The sequence below is a fragment of the Acomys minous genome (genome assembly GCF_964271855.1).
Source record: "Acomys minous genome assembly, chromosome: 8".
NCBI lineage: Eukaryota > Metazoa > Chordata > Mammalia > Rodentia > Muridae > Acomys > Acomys minous.
The window spans coordinates 37,496,751-37,513,615 of record NC_140489.1 but is presented as its reverse complement, the minus strand read 5'-3'; the positions used below and the strand labels follow the sequence as shown (position 1 = coordinate 37,513,615).

Here is a 16,865-nt window from a genome sequence, read left to right as displayed (position 1 = left end):
AGTAGAGGGCTAAGGAGATGACTCCATGGATAAAGTGCCTGTCATACAAGCATGAGGACTTCAGTTCAGAGTCCCAGGCACTCATATGAAAGCCAACATGGCAGGCAAGGGCAGAGGCAGTGACAGGTGGATCAATAGAACACTCTTACCAGGCAATCAGTGAGGCCTGGGCTCAGTGAAAGACCTTGGTTCAAAAAATAAATAAATAAATAAACAAACAAACAAAAAGTGAATGATAGAGAAAAACACCTGATATTGACCTCTGCTTTTCATTATCGCTCACACACGTACCACATATGCAACATAGACACAAAGATTACAGTTTTTTAAGTAAACAGATCATCACAGCACAGTGAAAAGCGCTGAGACCTGGATATGTGTGACAGACGTAGCACTTGGCCTGTAGCTGATGGAATCAATGGGGACTGGGGAATGGGTGGAGAATATTGCAGCCAGAAGGTTTGGTGTTGGCAAAATGAAAGTATGAAACAGATTTAGAGAGTTGCAGTTTGTTTTTGGATGATAAAATAACCCAACATTATATTTAAAAAAAAGGTCTGCTAGCCTCCCGGTAAACCTATACCAGATCATTGTCACAACAAGCTCGTGTGTGCGTGTGTGCGCCTTCAATATTGTTTCTGGAAATAGAAAGGAAAGATTGCAGCCCCGACTTCTTAACTGTCCCTGCGTGGTGCTCATACAGAAACGCTCTGTGTTGCTCCAGACACAGCAGAGTGGCCATTCCAGGAGTGGAGCTGGCTCTCTCTAGAGCCCTCATTGGAACAGGACAGCCATTCTCCTCAGGCTCTCTGAAGCTTTGTCTGTTGGGAGCTTACCTCACGAAGCAAATAAATCTCACCCTTACTCCTCCAAATTTCTTCTTTTCCATCCCCTTCTTTTCTTCTACTTTTTCATCTTCTGATGTTAGAAGTGCAGTTGGGTATGTGTGTGTGTTGGGTGGGGGTAGTGGGAGCAAAATAGTCATTAGCTCCCCCAATATGGCGTCCTTTTCCTAACCCAGCTACCAGGTATTGGCTGCCATGTTGGAGCTTGCATGCAGCCGCGCCTCTGTAACATATGGCCTCATCCCAGAGTGTACAAACAGTGTTTGTGTCTGATTGGATAAGAGGGTGGCGGTCCAGTGTTGTGGTTCTGGGCACTTTTCATTTCCCTTCTCTGTTGCCCCCTCAGCATCATCAGCTGAAATATGTTTGAGGCTTCGGGAGCTCCCCTTTGTTCACCTGGGAAAATCCCTGCAGGGAGAGCTAAGGTCTCACAGAGGAAGGGGCCGGAGCCCTGACCTCTGTCACCCGAATTGTTTGGGCCGCGAAACCCCCATAGGGGTTAGGATGGTGATCAATTGGCAACCTGAGGAGTAAAGGCTTCTCTTTCCCTTCTCCTTTCTGCTTATTGTGCTCGCAAGGGCAACGGGGTCAGCAGCAGCAAACTGAAGGGCCAACTAGCTGTGCCTTGAAAGGGGCTCGTTTTGTGTTTCGGTAATGAGCACTCTTTCTCCCCTTGGCTGCACTCAGATTTCACAAGTTGCAGGGAACCTGTCAACTGCTGTTTTCATTGTATGGGGCTCACAGGGAACTTGGATATAGGGCAAGCGTGTTTCAAAGAAAGCGGGGAAAGAAAAGTCCTGAATAGCTGCAATGTGCTGTCATATGCAGATCACAGCTCCAGTTGCCATGGGACACCTCTGCCAGCCGAGAGGGGCAAGATGCCGAACGTCCTTTATTGACGGGATTGCCTCCTTGGAGATGGGAATGCCACCACTGACTGAAAGGGCTTGCCAGCAGCCTGGATGGAGCCTAGCCTGCCAGCATCCTGAATCCCAGCAGCCTCTGCCCCCCTCCCCTCCCCACTGGCTGTTTCCTAGGAAGCCCCTCCCCCAGCCTGAGGAAACAGGCCAAACTAACCCTTGAAAGGGAGGGGGCAGGTAGAAAGGATCCCTGCATGTGGGGGCTCTAGGCCTGTGCTCACAGGTCTGCCTGGGGCTGTGGCTGGGAACCAGGCTCCTGGTATGAAAGTCAAGTTTCACCTTCTTTGTTTGTCCTGCCCTCTGAGAACACTTGGCAATAACATTCCTTTCCTGACAGGTTCGTTTTGTAGCCCGCAGACATTGTTTTCGTTCCCTTGTTTACCTAAAGTGGCCCGGAGCAATGGGACAGGCTGTGCCAACGAGAGAAGAGAACCTGCCCTAGTGGCTGTTGTGTCACCACACCCAGGTCCTCTGCCCTATAGTCCCTTGTCCTGACTCTGTTGCCCCACAAGTGGGAACATCAAGTTTCCAGAGAGTGTCCTGCTTGGAGTAGAGCATGGGCAAACTGGATCTGTGGAAGAGCTAGGATTAGGAGAGGGCCCAGAATGAAGACTCCACGGGGTCCTTTGACATGGAGCAGGGAGGTCTCTGTGGCTGTGGGAAAAGTATTCTTGTCACCTTGTATAAAGTAGGCCAGTCGAAACAAGGGCTGGAAGGATCTGGAAGAAGTCATGGGTAACCTAAAAAATAACAAGATAGGGGACTATAAAAATATTTCTCCAATAAGTGCCCTCTACACACTGCATTTAAAACATTTTAAGGACTAGCGTATGGTCAGGCTGTTATCAGAGAGTCTAAGTCTGGGGACTGTGGGTGAGGCAGGCTATAGAGTCAGAGCTCTTGGCAGCCTGTAGTAACCCCCTACGCTCCAGTCTCCAGAACCAGTCCCTGATTTTACCTCCTCCTCAACTAGAGGTCAGTAAGATAAATACTTTTAGTCCACAATCTTTGCTTCAAGGAAGCTTCAACTCGAGTAGGAGACTGGCACTTGCATATATGAAGCTCTAATTGAAGGTTATAGTGGTCAGTGGCCTAAAAGGAGAGGGCCCTGCAGACATGCCGAGTCCTTGGCTCAAAGTCTAGAGAGTGACATGTGCACAGGCAGTCACAGACTAGTTCATGTTTGCTTTAGTTTCTCAGTTTTCACATCACCGACCTGCTTGGTATTGCCTTTGGACGTCCCATCAACCCACGGACAGGCTTTGAAAGCCTGAGACTCTCCGTAGAGATAGGATCCAATGACCTTTCCAAGAAGCACCTGGAACATTGGCAGAGGTCGGGACTAGGGATGGTCAAGCAATGGTGAATCTTTCTGTTGGCTGGAACACGAGAGGTGATCATGAGAGGTGCCCTTGGGCCATTAGGATGAGAACAATGCATACTGCAGCCCTGGGCTCTCCGCTGCAGAAAACAGATCGAGCTCGGAGTATTCATTTTCTGTCACCTCTGTAACAAAGTGCCACAGATATAGTGAGTTTGACGATGTCAATTAGTTCTCTTACAATTGGGAGGTCAGGAGTCCAAATTGCATCTTACTGAGCTAAAACCCGGTAGTGCCAGGGTCTTACTTCGTTTTGGAGGCTCTGAAGGAGATTGCTTTCTTACCTGTTCCAGCCTCTTGGGTTGCCCACATTCTTTAACTCAGCCTCTAGCTTTGTCTTCACAGGTACCAGCACTGTAGCCCTCTGACCATTGGTTCTCCAGGCACATCTGCTGGCTACAATTTCTCTGCTGCCTCCCTTTTCCACTTAAAAAAAAAAGATTTTATATATATGCACACACATACACACACACACACACACACACACACACACACACACACATATGCTCTATCTGTATGTACACCTGCATGCTAGAAGAGGGCGATAGATAGGGTGTAGATGGTTGTGAGCCACCATGTGGTTGCTGGAAATTGAACTCATGACCTCTGGAAGAACAGACAGTGCTCTTAACTGCTGAGCACCCCTTTTCCATTTTTAAAGACCCTTTTGATTACATTGGGACCAGTTGGATCATGTCTATTTTAGGGTCAGGCAATTAGACACTTTAACTCTCCTTGTAAGGGAGCATACTCAAGTTCTATGCACTAGAATAGATATCTTCAAGGGACTACTACCCTCCTTTGTGTGTTTGTTTAGATGGACGAACAGCTCTTGGTCATTTGGTTGGCTGTTGATTGGTTGTGTCTTGAGACTCCGCTTTCCAGCTCCTCCCCCAACAGCAAGATTTAATCAGGTGTTTTGAAAGAACAAAAATAAGAGTGGACATTCCCAAACGTAAAGAATGGGCCTCTGAAATGGACATAGGAAGCAGACACAGATCTGGTGTTGTGGTCTAACAGAATTAGCATAAGTAACACAACCCCAGTGATTGGCAAGTATGCCATTGTGGGCAGACTGTTGGCCATGTGCTTCATGGGCTCCCTGGGCTCTGTCCACATAAGAATTTGTCCTCAAGCCCTCAGTGTCTCTGGCTTAGGAGCACGGCTGTCTGGTCAGCTTTTTGAGATGCTATCTCTAATCCAAATGCACAAGTGGGTTTTGCTAAGTATCTCTCAGTCCCTGGCACCTTCCCAGGCTATAGTGGGTTTAAGTCACTCCCCGACGCAGTAGCCAGCCCCATCCCTGCGTCATGAGTCCCAGACCTCACATCTCAAAGCTGGAAAGTGGCAGCAGCTGCCCTGCTTTCTGCCTTGTTGGAAGCCGAAGCTGCTCATTAAGAAATCCCACCACAGCGCATGCCTAAAGAAAGATGTGGGCACTGGGTACTTGCTCCAAGCTGCCCTTGCTTGCTGCCTCCTGAGTTTGACCTCTCGACCTTTGGTGCCTGGGTCCCAACTTCTTATTTCTTAGTTTCCTTGCCCGGGTGCTTAATTCCCTACCCACCACTGCTCTCCGCAGTCTGACCTCCAAGTGAGCTTCCATGGTCACCCTCCCCTCTCCCTGGACTACACGCTCCTCCAGGACCTTCGACTTCCCCTGCCACCCCCACCACCACCCCCGAAGTGCATCTTCTGGCTTCTACGAATGAAGTCACACTTGGAGGCTTCAATGGTTTTTTATTTTTGCTTTTGTTTCAAAACAGGCTGGCCTTGGGCTCTATATATAGTTGACCTTGAAATTCTGGTCTTTCTGCCTCTGGCCCTCCAAGCACTGGGATTGCAGGCCTGTGCCACCATTTTTACCATGATGATTTCAGTCTGGATGCTATTTCCCCCTTGATGGCCTTGACAGCTCAGCTTCCAATCACCTCTGATATAGCAACAACAGCAGAGACAGCATAGCGCTTGGGAGGGGCCGGGCAGTGTGTGTGCAATCACTCGTTTCACCCTATGGAGAGCTCCACCATCTTGTTGTAAGGCAAGCACGCAGAAGCATGGAGATCGGCTTACTCCAGGTGAGTCGGGCCTTCAGTGATGGCGTATGGACTCAAGCCCAGACTGTGCCCTTGTGCCAACCTGGATCATTGCCGCAGGCAGTTGTCTTTCTATTTTGCACTATTTACAGTCAATTCCTACCAGCCAAGGTGACTGTGCGTACCCCAACCACACATCTCCTTGTTCGGAATCTGCCTCCCACCCACCAAGAGGCTCTCATCTTACATACATGGGAAGAGAGTGGTTACAGTGATCTTATGCCCCACCATCCAGGCCTGCTCTTTCTCTACCGTCACCCCTTGTCTGTCACCTCTCTCTCTCTCTCTCTCTTTCTCTCTCTCTCTCTCTCTCTCTCTCTCTCTCTCTCTCTCTCTCTCTCCCTCTATGCAGGCACTTGCAACTCTTTACTGTTCCTCAAGAAATTCGGCAGTGCTCCCGACTCAGTGTCCTGGTCACTCACTGTGTCTGGCTGCTTGTCCCATTCTCTCCTTGGGGCTGTGTTTGCTGTCCCTCAAAACACCTGCCTTTCCTAACATCCCTACTTAAATGCTCTCTACACTGCTGTTAATGGTTAATCATGGTTGCCAACTTAATGGGTTTTAGAATCACCTAGAAAACAAGCCTCTGGCTGCACCTGTGAGAGCACTCCTCTAGAGGTTTAAATGAGGCGAGAAAGACCACTGTGAGTGTGTGAAGGCATAACCGTTCCGTGGGTTGGGGTGTCCCACTGCAGAAGAAGGGAGGAGTTAGTGGAGGACCAGAATTCACCTCTCTGCTTCTCCACCTGGATGCAATGTAGCCCTCTGTCTCATGTTCCTGCCAACACGCCTTCCGTGGTGTGGTGGTTTGAATAAAAACAGCCCCCATACGCTCATATTTTTGGATGCTTAGTCACCAGGGAGTGATACGACTTGAGAAGGATTAGGGGGTGTGGCCTTGTTGAGTAGGTGTGGTCTCCTTGGAGGAAGTGTGGCACTGGGGGTGGAGCTTTGAGGTTTCAAAAGCTCAAGCCAGGCCCAGTGTCTTCCCTTCCTGCTGCCTGTGGAGCCGGATGTAGAACTCTCAGCTGCTTCTCCAGCACCGCGTCTGCCTGCCTGCCTGCCTGCCTGGCCGCCATGTTCTCTGCCAGACTCCCCTCCATGGTGAAAATGGACCAAATCTCTCGAAACTGTAAGTAAGTTGCCAACGATGCTGCTGGCTATACAACCCTCTCAGCCTTCAAGCCCTCTCCAGCCTTCTAGATGTCACTGTTCTTGCTCTCCCACCGTGCACACACCTATGGCTTCCCCCCTTTCCCTTAAGAGCACTCAGATCTCTATGGCGATACCACTGGTCCTACTCAAGAGCCTGGGAGCCTGGTTGGTGAGTCAGAGCCAATGGAAGCAGTAGCATCTCTGAGCATGTGTCCCTCGATCACCATGACAACAAAGGCTGGATTTTTTTTTTTTGTGGTTCCGTGGCAGCACCTGCTACAGATCCAAAAGCTGGACCTCCCTAATGCTACGACCCTTTGTTACGGTTTCTCATCTGTGGTGACCCCAGTCATAAAATTATTTTCATTGCTACCTCATAACTGTAATTTTTGCTACTATTATGAATCCTAATATAAATATCTGATATGAGACACCCCCCCCCAAAAGGATTATAACCAACACATTGAAAACCACGGTGGACCAAGAGCTCCTGAGCCAGAGAAACGGATGCTTCAGTGAGAGTTTGTCTCAGGTGTGTGGGGGGAGTGGAGGCTGCTGGGAAAATGAGCCAGAGGTGAGAGAAAGTGAAGATTGCTTATCCAAATCTACTCTGACATAAAAACAAACAAACAAACAAACAAACAAACACAAAAAACCCACAATGTCTTTGGTCTCAAGAGTGGCTGTTTCTCTAACAAGAAGCCCAGCTAATACACAGTACCTTTATTAAGCCTCCATAATGTGCCCAGACTTGTGCTAAGCCTTTAGAGGCTCTTCTTCCTTAGGAGCTGCTGCACAGCCACGGGTGTTCTATCAAAGTGCTGAGTCAGCAATCCTGGAGGACTTTCTTTTTAAATTCCCAGCGTAAATTGGAAGAGATATCAAATGAGGTCTCTGCAAGAAACAGAATTCTTTTCACAGCAGTTTTACTCTGGAGTGGGGGCGGGCGGGGGGGGGGGGCAGGGGAGGCGTTGGGGAAGAACAGTGAAAGGACCCTTTACAGATGGTTGGGAAGTTGCAGGAATGCCGAGGCAGGCCCCCCAGGGACTGGCAGCAGTGGAAAGTGACTGTCGTCTTGGAGCCCAGAGGAGTCAAGGGAAGAAATAATTTGGCTGTACCTAGTGAGAGCTGGGCCCTAGAGGAAGCATGTAACCTGGGAGAGCCACAGAATGGAGGGACATAGCCCCCCCAGCCCCCACAATCAGGTACAGCACTGCAGCAAAGGCAGCTGTGGGGAAAGCTGCTCTCCCAACCTCTGACCTCCTGCTCCCCCTCCCCCACCCCTCCACCCCACCCCTTTTCCTGGCCTCACACTGGTCAAGACTGAAAGGAACCCAGGAACCCGAGGGAACAACAGAAGCTGGTGGCTGGGTTCCTGGCAGTCATCCCCCAGGGAGCTCAGAGCGGCACCGCAAAGCAAAGCAGGGAGAATGGTCTGAAAGAGAAGCCAAACAGAGGACGGGCACAAGGGACATCGGTCCCTGCCCACCACCCACGCGCCCACATCCCAGTAGAGCGCAAGACTCCCAGGGAGTGAAAGTCATGCTCAACACAAGAAGGCTGGGCACATGGTGGCATCAAAGCCCTCATTCAAAGGCAAGTCTCCTACCATCCAGCTTCTCCACGGTGCTTGGCAACGAGCACACGAGCTCTGCTCTCCTGGTTGATGCACTTGGGCGGTGGGCATGACTGGGCCTGAGAGAGACAGGGTCCGTGTTTCTAGGGAGAAGTTCAGGCTTTGGTACTTCGGAGCTTTGAGGGCAAGCGGCTTCTTAGCAGTTAGACCAGCAGTCTTCCTCCAGATGATGTGCTGACGCTGAGGACTGGCTTAGACCCTGGTTTACGTAGAGGCAAGTCTGAATTCAGCACTGGGTCAGAAGCAGGCTCGGCTGGGTGTGCCTCCTCTTCTCCTCCCCCCCCCCACCCCCCCAGCCTGTGTCCCCAGTTACGGTTTCTGCTGCTGTGGGATCTGCAAGGGAAGACGTTTCAACATCAAGAGAAACGGTCTTGTAAAATTTTTTTTTAAAATACTGGGTAAAGAAGGAAGAAACAGTTGATTCTTTCTGTGGTTTGCTGAGATTCCCTGGAAAGCAAACTGAGGAGGCCAGGGTCTTGTCAGAGCCTGAGCGACCGATGCTCGCTCCAGGACTTGTATAAACAGAAGTGCTTAACAAGTTGACAGGAGTTATGGGAGGGAAGCAAGATTTTCAGTTTGGTTCCAAGTCTTTTCTAGCCTTGACCTTTAGCCTAGAAGCAGAGCCGAGCTGATCTCTGCATGTACTGTAACCCACAAGGAGACACAACTGGGCAAGGACAGAGATGAGGGATACAGATCGGTTGCCATGGCACCTGTTGCCTCATCCACAGGGTAACAGCAGCAAAGCTCCTGGTCAACTCCTCCTCCTTTGACCTTCTCGATATCCATCTTTTTTAAAAAGTAATTCAGTTTTCATACATACACAATGTTTTTGCATGCATGCACACCAGAAGAGGGCACCAGATCTCATTACAGATGGTTGTGAGCCACCATGTGGTTGCTTGGAACTGAACTCAGGACCTCTGAAAGAGCAAGCAGTGCTCTTAACCTCTGAGCCAGCTCTCCAGCTCCCAATAACCATCATTTTGAAGAGGAAAAAACAGCTTCAAAAAAGGAGTAACTGGAGGCAAACCTTCTCTTTCTCCTGCAGTTTAGTTGTTCCCGTGAGGAAGTGTGAACTGACTGGGAGTGCGACGTTCATTGCCTGAGTTCTCCTGATTTTTACCTAAAAAGAAACTAGAGGGTCTAAAGAAGGCACAGCTTCCAAGTGTGCTTGCTGCTTCTCTCAAAGGCCCTGAGTTCTGTCCCCGGCACTACATAGAGCTGCTCCCAAATGCCTTTAACTCCAGCTTTAGGGAATCCAGTGCCCTCTTCTGGTCTCCATGGGCACCTGCATGCACGTGTGCACACTCACGGACAGACACATCCACATGCCTAAGTGAATAAAAGCTAAACCTTACAAAAATAAAATAATTTTAAAAATTAAAAAAAAAAAGTTAAACCTTATAAGTTAAAAAAAAAAAAAAGCCTAATAGCCTGGCTGGTCATTGCCATGATATCCTTGAGCTCAGGCACAAACCAGGGGACCTGCCTTGTGCACTTTACTGCAAAAGGTCCTCAACCGGAGGGCAGCAGGAAACAGTCTCAAGACAGTTAACTTGCTGTGTGATTCGGTGACTTGGGGAGTTGAGGCCATGTCTTCCTGATTAGCTTTCTTGGCCTTATGTTGCAAGGATCCCTTCTGCTTTCTCACCCCTCATCTGCCTGTGTCCTTCTTTACGGTGTCTCCCACCCAGGCATGTTCAGTGGTTTAGGATCCACTCCCGCAGCCGTTGTTTGATCTCCTCCTCCCCTCTGGGTGCTAACTGGTCACCAGCAATGGATCATTTCCATGGCCCTTTATGTCTGAGGACTCCTATCTCAGCCTTGGTTTTACCAATCAGATAGCATCCCATATTGACTACCTCACTATGTGGAACCTTTAGATGCCTAAGGCAGGTTTTTTTTATTCAGAACACTGACACCAAATGCAGGGGTTCTCCTGACCCCAACCAACTTTCAGGCATTCTGAATATCAACTGGAAATCTTTTTCTATGTTATATTATATTATATTATATCATATCATATTATATCATAGCATATTATATTATTTTTTCAAAACAGGATCTTGTTATATAGCCCTGGCGATCCCAGAACTATGTAGACCAGGCTGGCCTTGAACTCACAGAGATTTGCCTTCCTCTGCCTTCCAAGTGCTGGGATTAAAGGTGTGCTCCACTATGCTTGTCTCCACCCAGAAATCTTAACAACTCAATTTAACACTGATAGTCTCTGCTCAGAAATCTCAACAGATGCCACAGGTTTAAGGGCTCCAGACGACAGAGTCACTCTCTTCAGATGTCAGCCCCAAATCTCAAGATGCCACAAGTACTTCTGACCGGCAAGTTACACATTTGAAAACTCCTACAACTCATTTTTGCATCTGATAAGTCAGAAGAACGCTTCACAGAACCGAATAAAACACTTTAGTGATCACCCATGCGGGAGAAATGCATACGGAGGTGTACAAGGAGAGCCCCAGAGCCTCTTCTGTACCTTCTCCAGGCTTAGTAGCCTCCTAGCACCCCAGTGTGTTACCCCACAGTCTCCCCAACCTTTATCACTTGGGTTTTACGGAGACTTTGTAGAAATAAGCACACTTGTTTAAATCACTTATCATCAGGAACTAACTCAAATGTCAGCCCTTCCCTTGTCTCTGGAGGTGGGGGGTTGGGCGTAAAGTTCCCCCACCTTGTAACCACACTGTATTACTTTTCTTATTGTGGTAGCCAAATTGCCTCACTGGAACAAAGAAAGGACGACTTATTTCTGTTCATGGCTTCAGAGGGGTTTCAGTTTGTCATGGTAGGGAGGGAATGGCAGCTCTGTCGGGGGTAGCAGGAGCAGGTGGCAGCAGCCTCTTTCTGTGGTACAGACTGGGCAGGCCTAAAACCAAAAGCCTAAACTGTCCTAGTGACCCACGTCTGCCATCCAGGTCCCAGCTCCTTATAGCCCCACTTTCAAAAGAGCACCACGCCTTCAAAACATGAGCCTGTTGCCGGCATTTCAGATTCAAACCACAGCATATCCCCTTGGACTTTCTGGCTATCAGCCTCCATCATGAAGTTCGCCTCACACACACATACACACACACACACACACACCCCACCACCACCACTCCCCCTCCCCCCAGCCTCTCTATTTCATGGGTTTTTAGGAGCCCTGTGCCAGTAATCCTGGGCAAAACCCAAATACAAGTTTCTTAATATAAAAGAGCACCACAGATCTGCCCATCTCTCTGATTTCCTCCCCCAGGGAAGTAGAACGGTTGTCAGTGCATCTTAGAGCCTCTTCTTAGTTTAGAAAGACTGTGCCCAATAGGAAGCACCCTGCACTCCAGGCACATAGTCTTCATACAGCTGGTCAGTGGCAAGAGAGGAGAGCGTGCAGGGCCCCAGCTTTGGACCACCTCCTATCTTCAACCCTGCTGCTGAGAACCTTTATAGGGCTTCTGCCTTCTGGCTCCTAAGTTGAACCCAGGGCGCAGATGGCTCCCCTGAATTGAATACCTCACTCAACCTCATCATCCCAGACCTAGCAGCTTTCTCTCTGGCCCCTTGCATGGTTGTGGAAGAGTATAATACAGAAGGCAGAGGAGGGCTCCCAGTGGCTGGCTCCTGATGTCAGCTCTCCCAACGCTCCTTGTTGGTGAGGCTACCACCAACTTCCCAGTGACATGTGGCCTCACCACCAAAGCCCGTGGGTATACACACCAGTGCCATAACCCACCCTCTTTGGCAGACCAGACTTTAATTAATTAGAGTTCTATGCGGACTGATTTAGGTTCAGACACTTGGCCAGGGAATTTCAGAATCGGAAAGCAAGGTCCAACAGTATATTCTTGATGAATCTGTTCCTTTGTCCCAAGAATACCATATTTTCCGGCATATAAGATGACTGGGCATGTAAGATGACCCCCAACTTTTCCAGTTAAAATATAGAGTTTGGAATATACTCGACGTATAAGACTACCCCTCTTCCAACACACACCCTGTGCAGCAGACTCAGGAATGTATCTATTTGCAGGCAGGGCACAGACAGCCAGGCACTTTATTAACTTTATTAAATGCTGGCAGACAGCCAATGCTAGCCTACACTGCCCCTTTAAGACACGCTCCACACTCAACCCAAAGACATGCAGCCCTCCAAGTTGAATGGGCAAGAGTTCTAGTGGAGAGCCAATCCACGCTCACATTCCCCTCCTCGAGGTACAGGAAGATGTGTGCAGCTTGATCCTCTCAGCTTCATGCTCCCTGCACAGAGTGGGGCATCGGGCACAGCACCCTACACTATATGCTCCAGACATATAAAGCAAGGAGAAGCAAGCTGCAGGCAAGTATCCAGAGTATAAGACAACCTCTGACTTTGGCATGGATTTTTTCGGGTTAAAAGGTCATCTTATACACCAGAAAATATGGTACTTTGACTGGATTGAACATATGGAGCACAGTATGGGCCAATCTTGTAACCAGACCAAGGCCAGGGCCTGATAGGCATCAGGTCAGAACATGGGAGTTCAGAAGAGGAGCTCAGGAATTTTCTAGAAGGGTCCTCATGGTGCCCTGTGCGTCCTGCTGCTAAGACTGGGTGTCTGCCTACCACCTCGTACTTCCACATAGGACCCTCAAGTGTCATGCAAGTGTCACCGCCTCAGGCTCCCAACACAGTGGAGCTTGTTTTCTTCCTCTCTCATGCCTTAACTCTCATTTCTACCCTCCTGTGCCACTTGGCTGACCTCCTCGGCAGAGAGGTGACAGAAGGACAAGTCTCAGGAGGTTCAGACCTCCCAGCCATCGAAACCCAGAGCCTCCCTGAGGCCACATGAGCTGAACTCCAAGAGTCTTGCTCTCCAATGGCTGACCTGGTTTCCTTTCACCTCTTCTGGCGGGGCTGTTGGTGGATGTCACTCAAAGCAGGTTCATTCACCACACCACTCAGAGCAAGCCTCACTCCTCTCTTACACAGGCATTCTTCACGTCGTCACTATAGTTCCCAGTGTCCTCCTCAGCCCACGCAAGCTGGCCTCCTCCATGGGCTCCTCCTGTCCCCGCAATACCTGCTTCTTTGTCCCCACTCCTCATTTCTTTTCTTTCTTTCTTTCTTTCTTTCTTTCTTTCTTTCTTTCTTTGTTGTTGTTGTTGTTCTTTGTTTGTTTGTTTTGCTTTTGGTTTGGTTTGGATTTTGGTTTTTTTGTTTTTTGAGTCAGGGTTTCTCTGTGTAGCCCTGGTTGTCCTGGACTCACTTTGCAGACCAGGTTGGCCTCGAACTCACAGAGATCCATCTGCCTCTGCCTCCTGAGAGCTGGGATTACAGGCGTGCGCGCCACTGCGCCAGGCTCCCACTCCCTTTCATCCTGGAAGTTGCGTTTGAAGCCTCCCTTCAGGAGAGGTTCCTAGCACATCCGGGAACCCTTCTCACACTCTATGGCTCGTGCTGCTAACCTCTTGTGTCTCATATATGACTCAGGGATGGCATTCATGCGTTCGTGTTTAACATTTGCAATCTCTTCTTGCTGAATAAAACTCACAGAAGAGACCTTGAAAGAACACCTCGAGCCCTCATTTTCCGAAGGCAGGGAGGGAAATTTCATGACTTACCCAGGCTGGAGGTCTGAATTTGCCTTTGCAGGGCACAACACTCAGATTATACTTAACTTCTCCACCCAGTCTAGGACCTACCCACAACCCCCTGCTGCTGCCCCACATGGAGCTACACCTCCACCAGGGGACTAAGCTGTCCCAAAGGGTGACCACATGACATTCTCATCAACTGGGCAAATGGTGCCTTTCCATTTACGAGCAGGATAAAGCCTGCTGCTGCCCCTCGTCTCTGCCCCTCGCCTCTGCCCCTCGCCTCTGCCCCTCGCCTCTGCCCCTCGCCTCTGCCCCTCTGTGTGCTGTATGTTTCTCAACTTCTTTGCATTTTAATATCCACCAGGCAAAACAAGTAATGAACAGAGGTCACTTGGATTTTCTCAGACCAGCTTTAGTTCCCTGCTGGCTGCCTGTGAGGAACTCCTTTCTCTTCAGTGAATAAGCCCATGCCTCCTCCCCAGGACAGGGAGGCCAGCTCCTTTGGCTGTCAATCCTTTACATTCGCAGAGCCTCCCAACATCAGTCTCCCCCAGAAACTGCCACGAAGCCCCAGGCAGAGGCTGGTGAAGACAGAAGAAGTAAGCGACCAAGGCACTTCAGGAACCCATGGGACAAAATGAGATAAACCGAAAGCTGAAGAGCTGGGAGAACCAGGGCAGTGAGGGACCCCGCCCCCCCACCCCGACTCGAAGCAACCGCCTGACTCTAAGTCCATCTAACAGGGTAGGACAAACATTCCTTCCCCCTCCTCTCCCCCCCCCCCCAATCGTCCTGCTCTTGCAAGGATGAAAAACAGAAGAATAATGAGCCACGCTGGACACCGTCACCCGAGCGGCTGGGAAGACGTGGGCAGATGCCTGCCTGGCCTGGCCACAGAAACTTTCTCTGTTTCTGGTCGAGATTTTTTAACTTTTCGGAGAGTTTGATCTGAGGTTGTTGGTGGGGAGATGAGGAAAGCTTCAGAGGGGGAGATAGCTCAGTCCCTGGGGCTTCCTGGCCCCTCTCCCAGGCCTGCTTTTCATTAGTGTTGCCAAGACAACGGCTCATCTGCTGCAGAGCTCATCACAGCCTACAAAGTAAGGTCTGTTTCCTGCTTTCCTAGTGAATCTTCATAGCAAATCCACCTTCCTCCAGGACTCTGCCCTTCACCCCATCACCTCCTAGCCTGGGCAAGAGAAGACCACTAAAGGGGGAAGGGGCAAGAAAGTTCTAGGGCAACTTTCTGAGGCTGGAATAGACAGGCAGAGCTGTGATGGCTCTGTTACTAGGGTGGTGATTTGCCCCAGCATTGTTCAAAACTAGAGTCAGGAGCCTTGAATAAGTACAAACCCTAGAGCAACACTCTGGATCCTGCGTCTCTTCCGTGCACCCCGATTTTTACACTCACCCCCCCCCATACAACCAACCTTCCCCCTTCACACACACCTTGATTTGATTTTCTTACTAAGGCAAAGACTTACAATGACCCCAAGGAATAGCCTTCCTGGTCATTGCACGGATAAGATCCAGATGCCCATGCAAGTATGAGTTCCTGTGTGGCTCGAACCTAGGTGTCAGTGAGTTGTAGACAGGTAGTGTCAGGGGAGAGGGAGAAGGGACAGTGGGGCGGGAAGAGACTTATGTCAGCAAAGCAGTATTCAAATGAGCAAGTCAATGCCAAGAAGAGGCCAGGTAGGGAATGTGTGCCCAGGGCTTACAGCCCCTGTGGACTGAGGCCAGGTAGGGAAAGTATGCACAGAGATTATAGCTGCTGTGGACTGCTAGGTACTGCATGAAAATCAGCTCCAGGGCCAGCACCTAGGGAGTCCCGCTCTTGGGCTGCATGCCGACATCCAGCAAGGTACCTGTACCCGGGAGGTGCCAACATCCAGCAGGGTACCTGTACCCAGGAGGCCCCCTTGACATGTGTTTTCAGAGAGTTCCTTCTGCAAAAGCAACGGTGGGGAAGAAAATGGCCAAGATGCCTCTGGGGTTGGGGCAGAATTTTCTGGGTCATCTTACTTACCTAGCTTTGTGCTTTGGAGAATATCTGGACCCCCCAGGCCACTCCTAGACCCTCCTCACTGTGGAATGCAGATCACCAAACCCTCTTGAAAGATCTGGACTCTGAAATCCAGAGCTAGCCCTGGGGAAATAAAGATTCTGGGCTAGAACTAAAAAGCCAGAAGGTTCTCATGCTTTCTCTCTCTCTCTCTCTCTCTCTCTCTCTCTCTCTCTCTCTTTCTGTCTCTCTCTCTGTCTGTGTGTGTGTGTGTGTGTGTGTGTGTGTCTGTCTGTCTGTCTGTCTGTCTCTGTCTCTGTCTTTCTCTCTCTCTCTCTCTCTCTCTCTCTCTCTCTCTCTCTCTCTCTCTCTCTCTCTTTGAAATGAAGTAGAACCAGGAACTTCAGTCATTTGGGGCTCACACAAAGCAGATGCACACACACACACAAAAAAAAGCCAACAACAAACAAACAAACCAGGGCTACATCTCATAATGTAGCTCAGGCTGGCCTCAAACTCTGAGAAAGTTTCCTGCTCCAGCCACCCAAGTTCTGAGCTTATAGGTGTGAGCCACCACAGAGGACCTCCTACTGCCTGCCTTCCTTCTCCCTCAACTGAGACTGGAGGCACCCACCGTCTCTTCATTCCTCTGCTGGTCAGAGGGAGGAGGGCGGAATTCTCCCCTCTCCTGGGGGAGGCCATCTGAAAGAGATTTCATCACATCCATCCCCTCAGATACCAAAAGCGTATCAAAGTCTTATCCCAGCCCCCAGGGGAGCAGCTGTGTCCTGCCCCTGCCTTGGGCTTCTGATCCTCACTGAAGAGGCCCCTGCTGGCATCTGTGACTCAGTCAGTTGGGGTTAAACACGCAGCCAAGCGAGACAGTGTGGGAGTGACTGCACAGTATGGCTTCCTGGTCAATCCTAAGATCCTGGCGGGAAAGCCTTACTCTGGAGGCAGAGTGACACCAACCCAAATGGCTGTAGTGGTGGAGCGTTGAAGAAGGTAGCTGAGTCCCTGAGCCAGCGGCAGCCTGAATCAGGGGACGAGTGTTCCTGTGACCACTAGGTAGCACGACACACAGTCAAGTCTGTGATACAGCGGAGCCCTCAGAAGATCCTTGCGGATTCTGATTCCAGTTTTGCGCTCAGCAATGCGCGGCTGGAGGGAAATCGGCCCTCTGTCTGAGGCTCTGCCCTTCCCTTCAGAGTAGATGTGGTGCTGCCTATCACAAAGGGTGGATGGAGGCGGGGGACCCA

General features: G+C 50.0%; 1 long non-coding RNA gene across 1 annotated transcript; it reads right to left on the bottom strand.

Annotated features, from left to right (window-relative positions):
• Nucleotides 1-250: 250 nt before the first annotated feature.
• LOC311603678 lies at nt 251-8,295 on the bottom strand. Its single transcript, XR_014781213.1, has 3 exons — nt 8,004-8,295; nt 2,982-3,144; nt 251-2,505 (listed from the first exon to the last, which is right to left on the bottom strand). It is a non-coding gene; the product is annotated as an uncharacterized lncRNA (long non-coding RNA).
• Between the last annotated feature and the right edge of the window lie 8,570 nt (nt 8,296-16,865).